Source organism: Anomaloglossus baeobatrachus, chromosome 1 (genome assembly GCF_048569485.1).
Source record: "Anomaloglossus baeobatrachus isolate aAnoBae1 chromosome 1, aAnoBae1.hap1, whole genome shotgun sequence".
NCBI lineage: Eukaryota > Metazoa > Chordata > Amphibia > Anura > Aromobatidae > Anomaloglossus > Anomaloglossus baeobatrachus.
Window position 1 is genome coordinate 895,947,296 of NC_134353.1, and position 23,745 is coordinate 895,971,040.

At 45.6% G+C, this 23,745-nt stretch overlaps 1 protein-coding gene across 3 annotated transcripts in view; it reads left to right on the plus strand.

Moving 5' to 3' along the window:
- The first annotated feature begins 8,637 nt into the window (after window positions 1–8,637).
- LOC142255303 (von Willebrand factor A domain-containing protein 5A-like) overlaps window positions 8,638–23,745 on the plus strand; it is a 212,607-nt gene continuing 197,499 nt past the window's right edge. For all 3 annotated transcript variants that reach the window (XM_075326844.1, XM_075326853.1, XM_075326860.1), the window contains exon 1: window positions 8,638–8,769. The gene's annotated coding sequence lies outside the window, so the exon portion shown is untranslated. The remainder of the gene's footprint in view (window positions 8,770–23,745) is intronic.

Sequence of the window (23,745 nt, forward strand, 5' to 3'; positions counted from 1 at the left end):
AGCTTAGAGATGTGGAGGTACAGCTGGGCCATGATCACCAGGTACTGGGTCCGGCTATTCAGGATTTGCAAACCAGAGTGGAGGCTCAGGAAGCCGCCCCCACTGCGTCTGTATCAGCTGCCGGTATGCCTAGGTTACCCCCATTTCGTTTCAGTGGTGATCGTAGTCAGTTTCGTGGATTTGTTAACCAGTGTATACTGTTTTTTGATGTACATGCTGATTATTACCGTTCTGACTGGTCAAAAGTGTTATGTATAATCATGTTGTTAACCTCCCGAGCACTGGCTTGGGCTAATCCTATGATAGAAAATCGTGATATCCGTTTAAATCACCTGGATGACTTTTTAACAGCAATGGCGCAAATGTTTGATGATCCGAATCGCCGTGCTACCGCTGAATCGGCTCTCCTTTTCTTACATCAGGGAAAGCGGTCTGTCGTCGAATACGCCACTGAGTTCAAAAGGTTAGTGGTAGACACCGACTGGGGAAACAATGCGTTATTGTCAGTTTTCAGAAAAGGTTTGTCCGGTACCATCAAGGACGAGTTAGCTCGTTCCGAATCTCCAGGGGATTTTGAACTGTTTCTCCAACACTGTGTGCGTATCGATACCCGCTTGACGGAACGTAGACAGGAAAAATGGGCAGCTGTAAACCGGGTAACCAACTTTGCGTTTCCTTCCAGAGAACCCGCTCTCAAGACGCTACGGGAGGCCGAGGATGTTCCTATGCAAGTGGACTCTCTACAAAAGCGAGAGACCAACGAACGTCGTGAACACCGGCTCCGTGAGCGTTTGTGTTTCTATTGCGGTCAATCAGACCATTTTCTGATTGACTGTCCAAACCGCCCAAATAAGGTATTGGCAGCCATGGCAGAGTGTGACAACACGGATGCAGAGTCCGATATCTCTGAGGCAAGTGGACACCTTGATGCGGTATTTCCCTTGACTGTAATGTCAACTTCACCTAAGGACTCAGAAGGGAAATACACCCATTGCTCGCTTCCCATTCAGATACGGTGGGAGGGACAGTTAATTCCAACATCTGCTATGATAGACTCTGGGGCAGGGGGAAATTTCATGGACTCTTCTTTTGCCAGGAAACACCGTATCCAGACTCAACAAAGATCCTCACCGGTTACCATGGAGACGGTAAACGGTTCTCCATTAGTTTCTGGACCAGTTGATCGGGAAACAGTACCCCTAGAATGTGTGATGAAGCCAGGTCAGCAGGAGACCCTTGTTTTCATGTTAATTTCTTCTCCCCATTTTCCGATAATTTTAGGAATTCCTTGGCTGCGGTCTACAAATCCAGTCATCGATTGGGAGACTAAAGAAATATCCTTCCCACCGCAGAGTGGTCCGACCATTAGTCCAACTGTACCGGTTCCAGTAACACCGAATGCGGAGGGCACTGTACAGGTACCTGTTCTACCCCCGGTTTATCATGACTTCGCTGATATATAAGACAAAAGAAAAGCAGATCGGCTTCCCCCGCATAGACCGTATGATTGTCCCATAGACTTACTCCCAGGGGCAGAGATCCCGTTTGGTCATGTCTACCCGTTGGCGGCACCTGAGTTAGAAGCACTAAAGGAATACATCGATGAAAGTCTAGCCAAGGGATTTATTCGCCCTTCTACCTCACCAGCAGGGGCACCTATCTTTTTTGTGAAAAAGAAAGAGGGGACTCTGAGACCTTGTATCGACTACCGGGAACTAAATAAGATAACCATCCGGAACCGGTATCCGTTACCGTTGATTCCTGAGCTATTGGAGAGAGTTCAACAGGCAAAGATATTCACTAAATTGGATCTCCGTGGGGCATATAATCTACTCCGCATACGCCCCGGGGACGAGTGGAAAACAGCGTTCAGATGTCGGTATGGACATTATGAGTATCTAGTGATGCCTTTTGGACTTTGTAACGCTCCTGCGGCTTTCCAACACCTAGTCAACGATATTTTTAGGGATATAATGGACCAATTCATGGTGATTTACCTGGATGATATCTTGATCTTTTCTGATTCCCTACAGGAACACCAGGAGCATGTCAAGACCGTACTTACCCGTCTGAGGGATAACCACCTGTATATTAAACTGGAGAAGTGCGAATTCCATTGCTCAAAAATACAATTTTTAGGATATGTCATCTCTCCTCAGGGACTGAACATGGAGTCTGGCAAGATACAAGCAATTCTAGACTGGCCGGAACCGGGAAACATCAAGGAGGTACAACGCTTTGTCGGTTTTGCCAACTTTTACAGACGCTTTATCCGTAACTTTTCAGAGATCGTCCGTCCTATCACCCTGTTAACCAAGAAAAGACAGAAGTTTGTGTGGTCTGCCCAGGCCCAGGAAGCTTTCAATCGTCTCAAGGTTTGTTTTACCTCAGCACCAATACTAATACACCCGAATCCCGCACTCCCCTTTATTGTGGAAGTCGACGCTTCCGATTATGCATTGGGGGCTATCCTTTCCCAAAGAACTGGGGACAAGAGTCTCTTGCATCCGTGTGCTTTCTTTTCTCGCCGGTTGTCCCCTGCAGAAAGGAACTATGACATTGCGGACAAGGAATTGTTGGCGATTATTGCAGCTTTTAAGGAATGGAGACACCACTTACAGGGAGCAGCGCAGCAAGTGATAGTTCTCACAGACCATCGTAACCTGGAATTCCTTAAATCTGCCAGGTGCTTGTCTCCACGGCAAGCCCGTTGGAGCTTGTTCCTTAACCAGTTCAATTTTATCGTTACATACCGTCCAGGTTCACGTAATGGGAAAGCCGATGCCTTGTCCCGAATCCACGCCATGGACTCCGTGCCTGGAACCCCGTCTCAGACCGTGTTATCTGATGCCAATTTCGTTGGAGTAATCCAGGACCAGGACTTGTGGAAGGACATCAAGCTGGCCTATGATGGTGACGTATTTCTTGCTGCCCCCCCGAATGATGTGACTCTGGTCCTTCGGAATGGTGTGTGGTTGAGAGAGCGACGTATTTATGTCCCGGAGGCTGTAAGACTTCGGGTCCTCAAATTGGTCCATGACTCCGTGTTGGCAGGTCATAGGGGGGTACAGAAGACGCAGGAATTTCTGAGTCGTTTTTTCTGGTGGCCAACCTGTTTAAAGGATGTGAAAGACTATGTCCACTCATGTGTGGTTTGTGCCCGATGCAAGGTCCCTCGTGTGGCTCCTACGGGACTCCTTCAACCGTTACCCGTTCCATCTCGCCCTTGGGGATCCATCTCAATGGATTTTATTGTGGAGTTGCCAGTCTCAGGCGGTAACAATACCATTTTAGTGGTGGTGGATCGGTTGACCAAAGCTGCTCACTTTATTCCATGTACCGGTCTTCCCTCAGCCGCAGAGACAGTGGATTTGGTTATCCAGAATGTATTTCGATTACATGGGGTACCGGATGAGATCATCTCTGACCGGGGCGTGCAGTTCACGTCTAAATTCTGGAAGGGGTTTTGTTCGGCACTCCGTATTGATGTCTGTTTGTCTTCTGCATACCATCCTCAGACAAATGGGCAAACCGAACGGACTAATCAAACCCTGGAGCAGTACCTACGATGTTATGTCAGCCATCTGCAGGATGATTGGTTGAAGCTGCTTCCTTTGGTGGAGTTCTCGTATAACAACACTCAGAGCAGCTCCACTAAGGTAACGCCCTTTTTCGCTAACTTGGGTTACCATCCGAATGTTTTGCCTAGGTCACCGGTGGCGGTTTCGGTGCCACCGGTGGAGGACAGAGTGACGGAGCTACGACAGAATCTGGAGGTTTTAAGGGACTCTTTGGCTTCGGCTCAGGAGCGTTACAAGAAGTCAGCAGACACTCACCGGAAACAGGCACCCATGTATAAGGTAGGGGACTCGGTGTGGTTATCCACCAAAAATCTGAAATTGGGTGTTCCTTCGCAGAAGCTGGGGCAGAAATTCATCGGTCCGTTTAAGATCACCGGGATCGTGAGCCCTGTGGCCTGTCGGCTGAGGTTGCCGCACCATTTGAAGGTACACCCGGTCTTTCATGTTTCTCTACTCAAACCTGTCTCCCCTAATACGTTTCATGGTCGTATCGTGCCTCCTCCTCCGCCTGTGATGGTTGACGGCCAGGAGCAGTTCGTGGTTGAGGACATTATTGACTCCCGGCTCCATCGGCATCGGCTTCAGTATCTGGTACGTTGGCAGGGGTACTCCCCCGAGGACGATTCCTGGGAACCTGTGGGTAACATTTGAGCGCCCCGGAAGGTTGCTCAGTTTCATCGACGGTACCCGAACAAGCCAGGCCCTGATCCGTCCTGAGGCCGTTTCTGGGGGGGGGGAGTACTGTCAGAGTTCCGGGATTTCCAGTTTTCTTTTGAAAGAGCTTGCCCTTTGTTAACATGGAGTTTGCTGTTCTGTTGCCCTACTTCCTGTCCATCTGTATAAAAGGCCGCCCCTAAGCTTAGTCCAGTGCCTGAGTATACTGCTTCCTGTGTGCTCCTGCCCTGCTGCTCTTGGTTCCTGATTGTGATTTGGATCCTCTGGAAACAACTGAATCTGACTCTGGACTTCACCTGGTCTCATTCTAGCTGTGCCCGGACTCCGTCTGCCGTCCTTGATCGGCACTTCTGCCCGGTTCCTTCCGTTTCACAACCTCTCTGGACTCTCATCACGTACGGACATTTTTGGACTATACCTATTGCCCTTTTGTGTCCCGGCTGCTGCGCATTTAGGCCTTCTGGGGTGATTGCCAGACAGTCCCTGTATAGGGGTTCGCTCTTGGTGGTCTCCCTGGGGGAGTCCGGTGCGTGGTCCCGGGAATTCCCTTTCGCTCCGACCCTGGAAGGTATTTCTTGTGTTTATGTTCTACCGTGTTTTTGTTCCGTTTATGTACATATCGTTGGTTACATATTATAAACATCTTTGCACCAAGAACTCGTCTCTGGTTGTCATTGCCCTAACGCAATCGAAATCCTCAGTACATACAATAGTATTACACTCTGTTCACATTGCAGAGTCCGACAGGCAACCTGGTCTCTCAAGTGCTCAGCTTGGCTGGGCATTGGCTGAGTTGTTTCAATGCTCCCAGTCATGCAGGAGTTAATCCTTTTTGGAGCAGTGTGCAACTCTGATTACCTTCCACAGCTGGTGTCTTCCTATTTAAAGCTGGGGAGTGTACAGTTCCTGACAAAAGTTCTATCGCTTATCCATGTTATGTAAATAAAAACTTATAACCTGACTTTAAATTCATCCATTGGTTTTATAAATTACTGTTTTGAAAGCTGAAACCCTCCAAATTTGGCTTAGGTTATAAAAATAAAGTTGCAGCAAAGATGAAATATTGATCATTTAATGAACACAGAAAGGTCAGATTTTGGCAAGACAAAGGTATTGTCGCCCACAGAAAGTAATGTGAAATTCAAACAAATAATTAACTTCTAATACAAAGATATGTTGCATAACATTGGTGAATGAAGTTGTGGTGCTATTAGAGCCATATTTAATATTTTGTGTGCCTTCCATGAGCTTGAAGGCCTGCATCCATGTGGTTCAACAATGATTCATACAATTTATTGATGAAGTCATCAGGAATAGCATAGAATACAGTCTTACATGCCTCCCAGAGTTCATCTAGATTCTTTGGTTTTGTTTTCCAAGCTTCCTCTTTCATCCTACCCCAAACATGTTCAATGATGTTCATGTCTGGTGACTGGGCTGGCCAGTCCTTGAACACCTTGATCTTCTTTGCCAGGAGGAACTTTGTTGTAGAGATGGATGTATGAGATGGAGCACCATCCTGCTGCAGAATTTGACCCCTTTTATGATTGGGAATGTAAGAGGTAGCTAATACTTCTTGATATTTTAGGCTATTGATATTGCCTTCCACCTTGCAAATGTTTTACACACCCCCATACTGAATGTAACCCCAGACCATGATCTTTCCACCACTTCAGTAGGTCTCCTGCAGTATTTGCGGTGACTGTGGTGTAATTCAACTGAAGATTCATCAGAGAAATCCACCTTCTGCTACTTTTCCAGCGTCCATCTGATAGCAGGCTGTGGGACTTGGCAAATGCCACACGGTTTTTTAACTGCCTTTTGTTTAGTGCTGGCTTCTGAGCACTGATTCGACCATGGAGGCCATTTCGAGGCAGAATCCTACAAAGTCTTCTAGTTGACACAGGGACTTGAGGTGGCCAGGCCTGTTGGAGCTCTGCTGCAGTGGAAGAGAGGCTGGCTTTGGATTTTCTATCCAACAAACGTTTCTCCTGAGCAGTTGTCTTGCGGGGACCTGGGCTTGTCAAATAAATCTCCAGTCTCTTCAATTCTTTTTTTTAATTCTTTGTACTTGACGCTGAGACACATTAAAGGTGGCAGCCACCTCTGCAGTGGATCTTGTCTTCTGCCTCTTGATAATCAATGCTTTGGTCGCAGGGTGGATTTTTGGCATGTTGTCAGAGGTCAAGTTGCAGTTCAACTGAGATACTGGGGTGCTGGGTTTCTTTTTATACACACCCACTAATTAACCGATCATTTTGTGAGCACATTTGAGGGTATAAACTAGGATTGGGTGCATTATATGACAAGGCGACAAAACCTTTGTCTTGCCAAAATCTGACCTTTCTGTGTTCATTAAATGATCAATATTTCAGCTTTGCAGCAACTTTATTTTCATAACCTAAACCAAATTTGGGAAGGTTTCAGCTTTCAAAAGAGTAATTTATAAAACCAATGGATGAATTTAAAGTCAGGTTATAAGCTTTAATTTACATAACAGGGATAAGCGACAGAACTTCTGTCAGGGACTGTAGTAGGAAACCCCCGAAGATAGTATCAGCGATCCCGGTCTCAGTAGTTGTCAGTTCATGGTCAATAACAGTTGCTTTTCTGTGTGGTGTGAACGTTCCCCTGTTATGAACTTATTCCCTACCCTTTTCTTTATTCACCTGTACATATATTGTCTCTCATTTGTGTTTGAGTGCAGAGTGTACGAGGTTTCGTTCTCTCTTATATTTTCTATGGGGTTTAGTTTCTGGGTTTCTGGCCTGCTCCCCGGGTGGGAGGAGTAAGATCAGGGCTTAGACAGGAGACAGGGTCACGTTGGGGTCTCGGACCTGGCTACCATCAAGCTTACCTCCGAGAAGAGAGACAGTGCAGGGTCTCGAGTCTTAGGGCCAGTTTAGGAACCCCTGGTCTGTCAGTACATTCCCCGTGACACTGGGACATTACACATCACAGACCAACATAGAATAAACTATAGCTGGAATGGGTCGAAGAATTCCACCAGCATAATAGGAGGGGAGCAGATATGATAGGTCTCCCCACAAAATGTGATTAAAGGAGAAAGCAGACTAGCAGAAATTCTGCCTATGAATCAGCACACAGCAAGTCGTCATCCGAATCTGCCTGTGTTGATCCCAGACACCAGAGAAACCATAGGGCGGAGAGTCAGAATCTGCAATCTGATAAGCGTCTTTTGCCGCCATGACAGTTGGCGAAGTTTGTGTAAATCTCCGACTGACAGGCCATGTATAAATTACTCAGTGGTATAAGGTCCCAACTCTTCTCTCTTCTATGTCTTTCCATAGGCAAGTTCCTTGTGTTGGAGATGTGGGGAGGAGAAGGGTGATATGTTACGTATTTTCTGGTCCTGCAGGTTTCTCTCTTTTTTGGGGTATATGCAGCAGGTGAAATGCAAAATCACAAATCTCATTTCAGACCTGGAACCAGTTCTCATCTTTCTCCATCACTATGACATCTCCTTAAAAATCTACAGGCATTCCATATTAACGGTATGTGCCCACGATCAGGACTCACTGCGTCCTGGACGCAGCACGTCTCCTCCGCAGGAGAATGCAGGAGACCACAGCTGCTCATACCCACTATCAGGATTCAGTGTGCTGTGGTCTCTCGCTTGTGTTCTCCCTACGGGGGACGCATGCGAACTCGCAGCAAACAATTGATACGCTGAAGCCTGGAAAGCCGCACCACAGGTCAGTGTTTGCTGCGGAAAAAAGAAGCACAGTGGGCACGGGATTTCTAGAAATCCCATCCACTATGCTTGTACTGTACAACGCAGCGTTTTGGACACAGCTGATGCATGCTGCGTCCAAAACGCTGCAAACAATGACCGTGGGCACGCAGCCTGAGACATTTAATCATGACTTCAAGAGCGTGTATTCCCCTGCTGTGGAAGAAAGATACTTCTTCAGCAACCTCCCTCTTGTTCGCTAAAATATATGGAGTGATGTTAATGGAAGAACTACGATTAATAACTCATGATCGTTTCCACAAAACATTGTTTTATTGGAATAAATTTAGAATGTTGGATGAATATCGGGCTTAATCTTAGAGAACTGATTTGCTCTTTTGGGGCCCCATCTAGGAAAATCTTTTCACATACTGCAGTCACAGCAGCTTGCACCTGTTCACATTTTCTTTTTTCATTCTGTTAGCAGGTGCTGGTCAGAATTCTTTTAGTAACATTGTAGAATTAGATACAGGCTGAGCTGCACAGTATCATGACTCGGATACACCAGGTCAGCTGCACATTGTTCCTGGAGATTATCACCTTATAATCAGCACAGTATACACTGCAGAGGATCTGTGGTTCTTGCAAGTTGATGTGTGTTGGCTTGTCCTCTTCCTTTAAGCTGCTGCAGCCACTGCCAGAACCCGACCCTCCCATCTATGACACAGCAGCACCTCCTATATACAGACTGACGGGAAGTAACTAACTAATCTGGAGGCTATCACTGATCCCAGGAGAAGGAGAGGCACTGACACCGAGGTAATGTACCAGAAATTATGTATATAGAGGTGTGATATACAGCACCAGATCGGACTGTGGTGTCTGGGGCCCACCGGAGGAATTGACTCCAGGGGCCCACCCTACAGTGATATGCAAACACCTGTTAGCCGTTATCCCCGTTATTAGTGGAGCATCAACTGTGAAACACAGGCGGCTCCTGCACATCTCATGCACACACAATCACTTATGTACAATTACAGTAGTTTTCAGAAAGGGGATCTTTGGTGAAAACAAGTGATCACTGATCCACAGGTTAGGTAGGTGATAACTTGTTGAATATAAATCCAAAAACGGAAATAGAGATCCATAATCTATATATGCATGTCCACCAAACAGAATACATAAACCTACACTAGACCTGCGTAATCACATGGTACATTAGAGAGAATACACGATTTCAGAAAGTATTACAAAATTTTATTAACATGATACCAATAGACAATATATCACATGATTCGAGATGGATATCAAAAAACACACAGTAAAAAGTCATTACCCCTTAAAAACACAGAAACAATCCTGGGACAGTGTGGTCTTAAAGTTGGTACATTATAGTGGTCAGAAAAGGATATATACATGCACCCCAAAACACATCAAAGGTAATACTGCAAAACCAGCAATCTGGTATACTGTAATCAAAGGGGATGCATGCATAAATCCCAAATACATCAAAAAGTGATAGTACAAAACTGACCTCCTGACGAAGCGAGTGTGAAACGTGCGCGTAGAGGTGCTGGGCAGTGTGGTTCATCAGGTAGTGGTCTCCTACAAACTCTAATCTGCCTCCAGCAGTGTTTCAGGTCTGAATTTTCCCATCTCCCCCTTCCTGGGTGACAGGATGGTCTGACACTGACCTGAATGCTGGCATAATTTCATGTGGGGTATGCTTAAAATCTCATTGCAGAAAGTTATGTTTAATTTATGTAATCCAGAAGGGTTTCTTTATGTACAACATGTTTGTAATTGCATGATATGAGGATTTGATTCATCAGCATTCATTTCTGCTGGAGTGCCAGTTTTGTACTATCACTTTTTGATGTATTTGGGATTTATGCAATGTACCATGTGATTACGCAGGTCTAGTGTAGGTTTATGATAACTTGTTGAATGAATGAATGAATTAATGGATCAGGGGACGAGTCGGACATGAGCTCCACTTTCAAGGGGATAAAAGTTGCACGATCGGTGCAGGTCCCAGCAATCAGTCCCCACAGATGAATAAGTTATCACTTATCCTTAGGCCACATTCACACATTCAGTATTTGGTTAGTATGTAAGGGGTACTTTGCACGCTGCGACATCGCTAGCCGATGATAGCTATGCCGAGCGCGATAGTCCCCGCCCCCGTCGCACATGCGATATCTTGTGATAGCTGCCGTAGCGAACATTATCGCTACGGCAGCTTCACACGCACTTACCTGCCCTGCGACGTGGCTCTAGCCGGCGAGCTGCCTCCTCCCTAAGGGGGCGGGTCGAGCGGCATCACAGCGACGTCACACAGCAGGCGGCCAATAGAAGCAGAGGGGCGGAGATGAGCGGGACGTAAACATCCCGCCCACCTCCTTGCTTCCGCATAGCCAGTGGAGGCAGGTAAGGAGATGTTCCTCGCTCCTGCGGCTTCACACACAGCGATGTGTGCTGCCGCAGGAACGAGGAACAACATCGTATCTCCTATTGGTGCAACACTATGAAAATGACCAATGCTACACAGATCACCAATTTTTGACGCTTTTGCAATCGTTTGTCAGTGCATCTAGGCTTTACATGTTGCGACGTCGTTACCGGCGCCGATTGTGCGTCACTTTCGATTTGACCCCGACGATATCGCAGTAGAGATGTCGTAGCATGCAAAGTACCCCTTACACTCAACATGGGCACATGGCCTTAGGATAGGCGATTACTTAGCATATTTGCTACAATGTAAGGCTCTGTGCCCACGTTGCGTATTTGCATGCAGTTACGCTGCGTATTGCACTGCAGCGTAACTGCATGCGTCCTGCGTCCCCAGCACAATCTACAGTTAGGTCCAGAAATATTTGGACAGTGACACAATTTTCGCGAGTTGGGCTCTGCATGCCACCACATTGGATTTGAAATGAAACCTCTACAACAGAATTCAAGTGCAGATTGTAACGTTTAATTTGAAGGTTTGAACAAAAATATCTGATAGAAATTGTAGGAATTGTACACATTTCATTACAAACACTCCACATTTTAGGAGGTCAAAAGTAATTGGACAAATAAACCAAACCCAAAAAATAAAATTTATTTTCAATATTTTGTTGCGAATCCTTTGGAGGCAATCACTGCCTTAAGTCTGGAACCCATGGACATCACCAAACGCTGGGTTTCCTCCTTCTTAATGCTTTGCCAGGCCTTTACAGCCGCAGCCTTCAGGTCTTGCTGGTTTGTGGGTCTTTCCGTCTTAAGTCTGGATTTGAGCAAGTGAAATGCATGCTCAATTGGGTTAAGATCTGGTGATTGACTTGGCCATTGCAGAATGTTCCACTTTTTTGCACTCATGAACTCCTGGGTAGCTTTGGCTGTAAGCTTGGGGTCATTGTCCATCTGTACTATGAAGCGCCGTCCGATCAACTTTGCGGCATTTGGCTGAATCTGGGCTGAAAGTATATCCCGGTACACTTCAGAATTCATCCGGCTACTCTTGTCTGCTGTTATGTCATCAATAAACACAAGTGATCCAGTGCCATTGAAAGCCATGCATGCCCATGCCATCACGTTGCCTCCACCATGTTTTACAGAGGATGTGGTGTGCCTTGGATCATGTTCCCTTTCTTCTCCAAACTTTTTTCTTCCCATCATTCTGGTACAGGTTGATCTTGGTCTCATCTGTCCATAGAATACTTTTCCAGAACTGAGCTGGCATCATGAGGTGTTTTTCAGCAAATTTAACTCTGGCCTGTCTATTTTTGGAATTGATGAATGGTTTGCATCTAGATGTGAACCCTTTGTATTTACTTTCATGGAGTCTTCTCTTTACTGTTGACTTAGAGACAGATACACCTACTTCACTGAGAGTGTTCTGGACTTCAGTTGATGTTGTGAACGGGTTCTTCTTCACCAAAGAAAGTATGCGGCGATCATCCACCACTGTTGTCATCCGTGGACGCCCAGGCCTTTTTGAGTTCCCAAGCTCACCAGTCAATTCCTTTTTTCTCAGAATGTACCCAACTGTTGATTTTGCTACTCCAAGCATGTCTGCTATCTCTCTGATGGATTTTTTCTCTTTTTTTTCAGCCTCAGGATGTTCTGCTTCACCTCAATTGAGAGTTCCTTAGACCGCACGTTGTCTGTTCACAGCAACAGCTTCCAAATGCAAAACCACACACCTGTAATCAACCCCAGACCTTTTAACTACTTCATTGATTACAGGTTAACGAGGGAGACGCCTTCAGAGTTAATTGCAGCCCTTAGAGTCCCTTGTCCAATTACTTTTGGTCCCTTGAAAAAGAGGAGGCTATGCATTACAGAGCTATGATTCCTAAACCCTTTCTCCGATTTGGATGTGAAAACTCTCATATTGCAGCTGGGAGTGTGCACTTTCAGCCCATATTATATATATAATTGTATTTCTGAACATGTTTTTGTAAACAGCTAAAATAACAAAACTTGTGTCACTGTCCAAATATTTCTGGACCTAACTGTATGAAGATTATGCATAATCCATGCCCACGTTGCGTTTTAAAACGCAGCGATTTGCATACTGCCAAATCCCTACGTTCTAAAAAGCAACATGTCACTTCTTTCGTGCGCTTTGGATGCAGGTCCCGCTCTGTCTATGGTGGGGGCTGCATCCAGAGCGCATGAAATCGGCTTTCACTGCATTCATTACGCAGTGTTTCTGCAGCGATTTGAAGCGCACATGTGCTGTCAAATCCCTGCAGAAATTTCTGCAGGGACAGAAGGCAACGTGGGCACATAGCATTATAGTCACAGGACAGGGAGGGGTTAAACATTCAAGTATTTAATCTCTACTGCAAATAATCTTCCCTTTATTGACAGAGAGACAAAGTGATCTCCAGACAAAACACAATCCACTATACCAAGATCAATAATACTACATACAAGGGAGAAATACCGTCACACTGAGACCAATTACATATTACCAACACATAGTAACCGAATACAACCACATACAAGAGAGAAATACCGCCACACCATAATCAGAGCACATAATGACCGAATATTACCACATACAAGGGAGAAATACAACAGCACTATGACCAGACTACATAAATGACCAAATAATACCACATACAAAAGAGAAATACCACCACACTCTGACCAGGCCACATATTATCACCACACAGTGCCCGAATAATACTACAATAATGATCATGAATAAAAACCACAATATTGATAACAATAATATTACCACCAGTGCCATTATATACAGGAGCTCTGTATATAGTGTCAGTATACAGGTAATACAGTGATCACCAGTGACATTATACACAGGAGCTCTGTATATAGTATACAGTGTATGTGTACATGTAATACACTGACTTACCAGTGATGTCTCTAGCTGAAGATATTCATCTTCGCTTTTCCTCTTTAACCGGCGCTGACCGCAATCACTTCTTCCTGCCATGACGCGACTCTGCAGAAAATAATACACAGTCACCTATAGCCGGTCACTCCCAGAGCACATTCCTCACTTTCCCCCCAATTTCTACACTATGTCAGACTTTTGTTCCCCCCATGGAAGACAGTATCCTCAAAATTAAATTATATTTCATCAGTAATAATGTCCCCTAATTTGCCCCTACAGTAATTATCTCTACTATTTGCCACCATAAACCAATAATGTATGTTCCTTATTCTTGCCACATATAGTTATAATATATCCCATCCTGGCCCCCTTCATTTAATAATGTCCCCATCCTGGCTGCCTTTATTTGATAAAGTCTCCCATCCTGGGCAACTATGTTCCTTCAAATGATAGTTCATTCCTAAGATGGGGAGACAGAAGCCGGTAGTAATTGGAAATGGGGCTTCCGAGTTGTCACAATGTAATGTGAGCCACGAATCGAGATTACTGACAGCGCTGAAACGGTGCCAGCACCAAAGGTGAATACAGGGTCTTTTATTTTAGCTGGTGGAAACAAGGGGAATCAGAAGGGGTTATTAATTGCTTCCTGCACAAAATACGGGACCTGCAGAGCTTTCTTGTCACCGGTCCAGTGGTTTCGTGGGGTTGCTGTGAATGGTCTGACCCAGCTCCATGGCCCCGTTGGCTACAGGCAAAGAGAGAGTCAAACAAAAGGGAGAATGGGGGTTTCTTTGCAGCGCCACCCGTGGTGCGCGGCCAGGGATTAGCCACCGCTGTGAGATGTCGCTCTCCTCCGAGGCTGATGTTACCGCAGCTCAGATAGTCCAGCTCCCCACAGGTGAGGAGGGGAGGACGGTGGTGACAGGGTAAGGGACGCTGGTGCCGAAGCGCGGTCATCGCCGTGATAGGCCCCAGCCGATCCCGGATGAAGCAGAGGTCACCACCGGTGTTGTGAAGAATGTGAGACCTTCCTCCTTGCGCCTTGTAGTGTGGATCCCCGTGGCGTGAAGCTACGTGGGAACCACAGTGTCCTTGGCTTTAGTTGCCGTCCCATACGCAGGCAGTGCAAAACTTGTTATGGATCCGACCATGGCCATGGCTCCTGTCTCTATCTGCTGGTGTGCCCCGGGACTGTTGGTGATGGGCAATGGGACGTGAAATCCCCTTTCTCTGCAGATTTGTTAGCATCCATGAAGGTTCCCCTAACCGAGGGCTCTGCACCCTAACTGGCGCTGGTTCCGAAGGGGCTGTTGGGGGGCTCACCCTCCAGCTGCCGAGTTACTCCTCTGTCTCAGAGCTCCACTTGGTAGTCTCCTGCTTCTCTCTCAGTCCATCCTGTGTAAACTCGGTGTGGTGGCATGGCCCCTGGTCTTAGGACTAATTCCACCAGTCTCCCGTCCCCAGGACCAGTCTGTAAAACGCTGCTCTACTAAGGCTGTCTGCTCTCTTCTGCGTCCTGGACTGATCTGAGGTACAAACCCTTCTAATGTGAAACTAAGTGTGTTTGCTCCCTTCACAGGCAGCCCCCATTCGTGGGATGACTCATCCTGCCCTGGAATTTCCCAGCCTGGCTTCCTGAGTAATGTAAGTGCTGGCTGGCTAACTAGGTGTTTATTTAAGTGTATTGTGTAAGTGAAAACCAGTGGTTAACCTCCTCCTTACCCAGAATAAGCATTACACCTTAAGACAGATGCAATACTCTGTGGCGCCACATATCCACCCTCCAAAATAGCCCCAAAGTGCCCCTTTCCATAATGTCCCCTCAAAACTTGCCCTTTCTATAACATCTCCCCCATACTACGTCTCTAAATAAAGTTCCCCTCGCTCCTCATTATACTAATTATACTATTCTGCCTTTCACAATCTCCTTCCTAATTGCCCCATCCTGAACCCCATTGCACCATCCTGTCCCCCATTGCCCCATCTTGTGCCCCATTATGATCCCCATTGCGCCATCATGTCCCCCATTGCCCCATCATGTCCCCCATTGCCCTATCATGTCCCCCATTGTGCTATCATGTCCCCCATTGCGCTATCATGTCCCCCATTGCGCTATCCTGTCCCAGATATTGCCCCATCATGTCCCCCATTGCCCCATCATGTCCCCCATTGCCCTATCATGTCCCCCATTGCCCTATCATGTCCCCCATTGCCCTATCATGTCCTCCATTGCCCTATCATGTCCCCCATTGCCCTATCATGTCCCCCATTGCCCTATCATGTCCTCCATTGCCCTATCATGTCCCCAATTGCCCTATCCTGTCCCAGATATTATTCTATCATGTCCCACATTGCCCTATCATGTCCCACATTGCCCAATACTGTCCCCCTTTTCCCTATCCTGTCCCCCATTGCCCTATCCTGTTCCCCAGTGCCCGATAATGTCACTTGTAAAGTAACACCGCTCCTCCCCCACCACGGCTCCTACATCTAAACTGATTCTTCATGTCATCTTTGGCTCATCTGGAGCACCTACATGGTGGCTGCACATCCTCCTCCTCTTCTCTGCAGCCCTGGCCCCGGTGATGACGGTATGTCGGGGCGGGGCTCAGCAGCGCTAATCCGCCTAAGTCCAGGCGCCGCACTGTTCAAATGTATGCGCGCCTGAAAGACGCGTGTACATTTGAATATGGGAGGCGAAGTCTGCAGGTCCTGCGCGCACTTCATTTTGTGCAGGCCTGGGGACTCTCACAGTACAAGGAACTTTGGTAAGTCACATGACTGTGATGTCACCACAGGTCCTGCTACAACCACTGTAACTGCAGAGATCCCACAGTATTTGTGCGATCACTGCAGTTTATGATGGAAAGGCTAGGGGCCCCTCAGAGCGTGGGGGCCTAGTCTGCCCACTTTAATGCTGGCCCTGAGAAACACCCCTGCCTAGCCCGCAGTAACAAGCCCGCGGTACCCCCCTCAATATAAAGCATGGGGGCCCACTAGAGACCGGGGACCCACTGGGGACCCACCGGAGGATTCCCTGGTGCTCCGGTGGGCCAGTCCGAAACTGTACTGCACTCATAGTATACAGAGGTACAATATACAGTAATCGCAGTATACGGAAGTATGGTATATGATAATCATAGTATACAGAGGTACGGTACACACTACTCATAGTATACAGAGGTACGGTATACACTACTCATAGTATACAGGGGTATGGTATACAGTACTCATATTATACAGAGGTATGGTGTACAGCACTCATAGTATACAGAGGTACTATATACAGCACACATAGTATACAGAGGTATGATATACAGTAATCGCAGTATTCAGAGGTATGGTATACACTACTTATAGTATACAGAGATACTCATAGTATACAGAGGATTGGTATATACTACTCAGTATACAGAGGTACGGTATATAGTACTCATATAGTGAGGTACGGTATACAGTAATAATAATAATTAATAATTTTATTCATTTATATAGCGCTATTAATTCCATAGCACTTTACATACATTGGCAACACTGTCCCCATTGGGGCTCACAATCTAGAGTCCCTATCTGTATGTCTTTGGAATGTGGGAGGAAACCGGAGTACCCGGAGGAACCCACGCAAACACGGGGAGAACATACAAACTCCTTGCAGATGGTGTCCTTGGTGGGATTTGAACCCAGGACCCCAGCGCTGCAAGACTGCAGTGCTAGCCACTGAGCCACCGTGCCGCCCCAGTAATTAGTGTATACATAGAGGTACAGTATACAATACTCATAAGATACAGTATACACTACTCATAGAGGTACCGTTAACACTACACATAGTATACAGAGGTACAATATACAGCACTTATAGTATACAAAGGTACGGTATACACTACTCATAATATACAGAGGTACGGTATGGTATACAGTACATAGTGGTACGGTATACAGTACTCAGTATACAGAGGTACAGTATACACTACACATAGTATATAGAGGTATGGTATATACTACACATAGTATACAGAGGCACAGTATACACTACTTAGTGTGTATATAGTGATAAAATATACAGTACTCATAGTATATAGGGGTACGGTATGCAGTACTTATAGTGTATACATAGAGGTACAGTCTACCTCTATGTATCTAATATATAAAGCTGAATGTGTGTATGTGTGTGTGTGTGTGTGTGTGTGTGTGTGTGTATGTCCGGGATTGGCATCTGCACCGTCGCAGCTACAGCCACAAAATTTTGCACACTCACACTTCTGGTCCCCGAGAGCGTCATAGGTTATCTTATGAGGGGAAATTTGAACCCCGCGCTTTACAGTTATTCGCCAAAAAACCTGCCTCCATTAAAGCGAATGGAGCTGGGAGCCACAGTGCAGCCAGAACTTCAGAAGAATGCGCAGCCACGCCCTTATATGGAATGTTGGCGTGTCACAATGCAGCCAGGGAAAGAGACAGACACAGACAGGGTAAGAAACAGACATAGACAGGGTAAGAGACAGACACAAAGAGACAGACACAAAGAAACAGACTGACAGGGAAAGAGACAGACAGGGAAAGAGAGGGAAAGAGACAGACAGGGAAAGAGACAGACAGGGAAAGAGACAGACAGGGAAAGAGACAGACAGGGAAAGAGACAGACAGGGAAAGAGACAGACAGGGAAAGAGACAGACAGGGAAAGAGACAGACAGGGAAAGAGACAGACAGGGAAAGTGACAGACAGGGAAAGTGACAGACAGGGAAAGTGACAGACAGGGAAAGTGACAGACAGGGAAAGTGACAGAGATAGACAGGGAAATAGATAGACAGGGAAAGAGATTGAGACAGATGGAGAAAGAGATTGAGACAGACGGAGAAAGAGATTGAGACAGACGGAGAAAGAGACAGACAGGGAAAGAGACAGACAGACAAAGAGATAGAGAGAGAGACAGAGAGATATATACAGAGGGGGAGACAGACAGAGTATGGGAGAGAAACAGAGAGACAGTTACTATCCCGGGCAGCGCCGGGTGCTATGTTGTGAGGCGAAATTTTAACCCCGCGTGTTCCAATTTACCAATCAATTTTGCCCCTACCTACATAATGGGGAAAAAGTGAAACGAAAAGTGTTGGGGGCGAATTGACAGCTGCCAGATGTGAACAAGGGGCACTTAAAGAATTAGAGCGATGGCGCCAAAGAGTATATACTGTACAGTTGCTAAGGTGGGGCCCCGACATGGGATACTCACCTCACTCGGGGTTATGAACACACACACAAAATGCGCCACACACTACCACGTACTTGAACACATAAACCACCCTCAGCACACATCTCACCACACATACACCAACCTCACCACATAATCGCCCTAAAACACACACAAGTCTGGTATTATCCTTCAAAAATAAAAATCTGATTAATAAGCAGCCAAACTACAAGAACAAGAAATGTACCACATAGGAATTACGGCAGCTGTCAGTCACATGACCTGTCTATTATGTGTATGTGTGAGCTAATATATACTGTCAGGGGGAGGGCTTTCTGTTGCCTGGAGATTTATCAGGCTGCCAATAGCAACCAATCACAGCTTAGCTTCTATTTTGCTACAGTTAATTAATCTGAGCTCTGATAGGTTAATATAGGCAACAATTTAATAATTACATTTCTATCTATTTGTTTTGTGGTTTTTGTGTGCAGAATACATTTTTGTTAATACATTCTATTTTGTTAACAGCGGTTATTAACCCGGGCGAAGCCGGGTAGTACAGCTAGTATATTATAAGTACTGTATATCGTACCTCTGTATACTATAAGTACTGTATACTGTACCTCTATGCGTACACTGCAGATTCTAGCTGGAGCGCCCAACTATACGTCACCCCAATTATTACGGATATCAATTCAACAGTATAACCAGGCAAGCACAAAATATTCATAACTGCACTGACCACCTAGCGGCCTCCGCTAATCGAGCCATGTGGTTTCCGCACTCTGGTAACTGAGGCCTACTCTACTCCCTATTAACTGCGCACACCGGTAAAGACTCGAAGAATTGGCGCAGCTTGAGAGAAGTTTTGGAGACAGGAGTGGGATGATCAAATATTGAGGATGACAGTCTTAGGTCATTAGGGGAACAGAGAACATATATGGCTGCACACTAAAATGCTAACAATGAATAAGGGAATTCTGGCATTGCATTACTGCTATAGGAATATTTAAAAAAAAAGAGATATTTAGCATATGTATTGCCCAATGTATGTGAGCCCGGTCACCATGGCAAGGTAATCTCTGTACACCGGTAACCTAACCTGTAATGCCACTATCTGGATTAAAAACCTCCATGTCTGGGCAGCCAGATTCCAGCTATAAAGGGGAGTCAACACAGCCTAGTTATAGAGTGGAGTGCTCAATCAGAAAGAGATGCACTACAAATTTATAAAAAGGCTAATGCGCACATCCAACCAGTGTGAACAGAGATTATGTTGTAGTGGTGACCGGGCTCACATGGATTGGCCAATGCATGTGCTAAATATCTCACTTTTTCAAATATCCCTATGGCAGTAATGCAATACCAGAGTTCCCTTATTCATTGTGTTTTTGGCTAGCACCTGTTCACACTTGTTGGATGTGCGGGTCAGTCTTTTTATATATTTATTAGGGGTAACAGAGGGCATGGCTAGAGTGATAAACAGATGAGGGAGGAGATATAGGGTGGTGCAGAACTATGGAGGGCTTTGTGGGAGAGAGTAATAAGTTTATATTGGACTCTGTGGTGAACGGGCAACCAGTGCAATAACTGACACATACATACAGCACGAGGACCAACATCAGTACCAGAACCTCCATCCACACAGGAATAAAGCAGACAATCTATTCATGAATTTGGCATTAGAATCATCATCAGTACATGAATACACCACCAGACTCACCACTAGTACATGAAGTTAGTACCAAAGCCATCATCAATACATGAATATAGCACCAAAACCATCACCTTTACAAGAATACCACACTAGAACCCACATCAGTACTAGTATAGTTCCAAAACCGTTAGTGATTATACAGTGCCTACAAGTAGTATTCAACCCCCTGCAGATTTAGCAGGTTTACACATTCGGAATTGACTTGGCATTGTGACATTTGTACTGTAGATCAGCCTGGAAGTGTGAAATGCACTGCAGCAAAAAAGAATGTTATTTCTTTTTTTATTTATTTTTTAAGTTTATTCAGAGGGTCATTTATTATTCAACCCCTCAAACCACCAGAATTCTGTTTGGTTCCCCTAAAGTATTAAGAAGTATTTCAGGCACAAAGAACAATGAGCTTCACATGTTTGGATTAATTATCTCTTTTTCCAGCCTTTTCTGACTAATTAAGACCCTCCCCAAACTTGTGAACAGCACTCATACATGGTCAACATGGGAAAGACAAAGGAGCATTCCAAGGCCATCAGAGACAAGATCGTGGAGGGTCACAAGGCTGGCAAGGGGTACAAAACCCTTTCCAAGGAGTTGGGCCTACCTGTCTCCACTGTTGGGAGCATCATCCGGAAGTGGAAGGCTTATGGAACTACTGTTAGCCTTCCACGGCCCGGACAGCCTTTGAAAGTTTCCTCCCGTGCCGAGGCCAGGCTTGTCCGAAGAGTCAAGGCTAACCCAAGGACAACAAGGAAGGAGCTCCGGGAAGATCTCATGGCAGTGGGGACATTGGTTTCAGTCAATACCATAAGTAACATACTCCACCGCAATGGTCTCCATTCCAGACGAGCCCGTAAGGTACCTTTACTTTCAAAGCGTCATGTCAAGGCTCGTCTACAGTTTGCTCATAATCACTTGGAGGACTCTGAGACAGACTGGTTCAAGGTTCTCTGGTCTGATGAGACCAAGATCGAGATCTTTGGTGCCAACCACACACGTGACGTTTGGAGACTGGATGGCACTGCATACGACCCCAAGAATACCATCCCTACAGTCAAGCATGGTGGTGGCAGCATCATGCTGTGGGGCTGTTTCTCAGCCAAGGGGCCTGGCCATCTGGTCCGCATCCATGGGAAGATGGATAGCACAGCCTACCTGGAGATTTTGGCCAAGAACCTCTGCTCCTCCATCAAGGATCTTAAGATGGGTCGTCATTTCATCTTCCAACAAGACAACGATCCAAAGCACACAGCCAAGAAAACCAAGGCCTGGTTCAAGAGGGAAAAAAATCAAGGTGTTGCAGTGGCCTAGTCAGTCTCCTGACCTTAACCCAATTAAAAAATTGTGGAAGGAGCTCAAGATTAAAGTCCACATGAGACACCCAAAGAACCTAGATAACTTGGAGAAGATCTGCATGGAGGAGTGGGCCAAGATAACTCCAGAGACCTGTGCCGGCCTGATCAGGTCTTATAAAAGACGATTATTAGCTGTAATTGCAAACAAGGGTTATTCCACAAAATATTAAACCTAGGGGTTGAATAATAATTGACCCACACTTTTATGTTGAAAATTTATTAAAATTTAACTGAGCAACATAACTTGTTGGTTTGTAAGATTTATGCATCTGTTAATAAATCCTACTCTTGTTTGAAGTTTGCAGGCTCTAACTTATTTGCATCTTATCAAACCTGCTAAATCTGCAGGGGGTTGAATACTACTTGTAGGCACTGTATGAATACTTCACCAGAACCACAAATCATCCCTCAGTACATGAATACAGCATCGGAAGCTCTATCAGTACATGAATTCAACATTAGAACCACCATTAGTACAGTATATGAATACAGCACCAGAACCAGCAACAGTACATTAATGTGTTACCAGAACCACCTTCATTATGGGAATAGTGCAGCAAAACCAGCATCAGTGCATAAATATGGCACTAGAATTATCATCATTACATGAATACAACACCATGTCTAACACAGAGATCATTTGCAATGTCAGGTGAGGTAGGCTTCAACATATACATTTGTATTGCATGAACCTGCAACTCCATGTATGACCTTAACAATGCTAAGGAGATACTGGGAGTTGTTGTTACCAGATATCATCAGACTGTGGGCCACCCAGGAACAACAGTACTGATTACAAGTAGTCAATATCACAAATAAACCTTTATAAATCATGTCCTTTATAATTGGAGTCATTCTCATGCCTATTTTTAACATCTGGTTCAGAAGCCAAGATGACATTTCAAATCCACAACTCGTTTTCCCTCTTTTCTGACCTTCTGCGGCACATGCAGACACTGTGCCTTTAAAATATTAGTTTCATTATAGTGCCCCTTGAATAAAAATGTCTACCCGTTCTGTGCTCCTGAATAAATATTTGTCCCTACTGTGCTTCCATCATACAATATGACTTCAAGACAATCCCTCTTAGACCCGCAACACACATCCGTTTTTTTTGTACGTGTGCGGTACGTATTTGCACGTACCGGAGACACGTACACACGGAGACCCATGTTATTCATTGGTAGATGGCACATGCACATAAAATCACACGGAACGTGTGTCCGTGTGGTAAGTACGTGTGTGCGCTTTTCTACACGGACGACATGTCCGTTTTTGGCCGGCAGCACGCAGGCACGGACCCGCTTTAGTCTATGCGTCCGAGCCTGCACGGACCGCACACGGAGTATGTCCGTGTTCAGCACGTATCGTCTGTGTCCGTTTTTCATCACAAAATCTGAAACACTTGTTTCCAATCTATCAGATCAATTAAAAGCAAACAACAACACCAGGATCTCATGATGAATGATTAAAATCGTTAATTGGGTTAGAATGCGGGCCTTTAAAAACGGACAGCACACGGACAGCACACATATGTATTTTATGTCAATACGGACATTCCACACGCACACACGGTTCGCATACGCCATCACATGGATGCCATACGTACCGGAGAAACGCCTCAAAAAAACGGACCACGGACCCGAAAAACGGACCGTGTCACACGGACGGTTTTTTGCGGAAGTGTGTTTTAGGCCTTATGGTGCATTGCCTTCTGATCGTCCTTTTATAAAAAATATTGCCTCCACACTGATCTCTGATAAAATATTACGTTACTCTACACCTTCCCCTTTATGAACAACAACTGCTACTGTCACTGCTTATGAGCTATAACTGTAACACTGTCCCCCTTTATATACTGTAACCAACGCACTATCCCCCCTTATGAATTATACCCATCACACTGTACCCACTAATGTACTATAACCGCCAAACTGTCAACTCTTATGAACTATAATCACCATTCTCTACCACCTTATAAATTCTAAATGCTAGATCATCTTCCCTTATTAACTATGGTCTCCTCTACACAGCTTCCCTTTACTGTGCCCCTATCTCCTCACAGTCCCCATTATCACAGTCTCCCCCCACACTGCCCCCACTGAGTGCCACAATGAGGTCCTCAACATGATGAGGTGACTTCATCACTCCACTGATTATCGCTCCTCTGTCCCTGTATCGCTGGCATC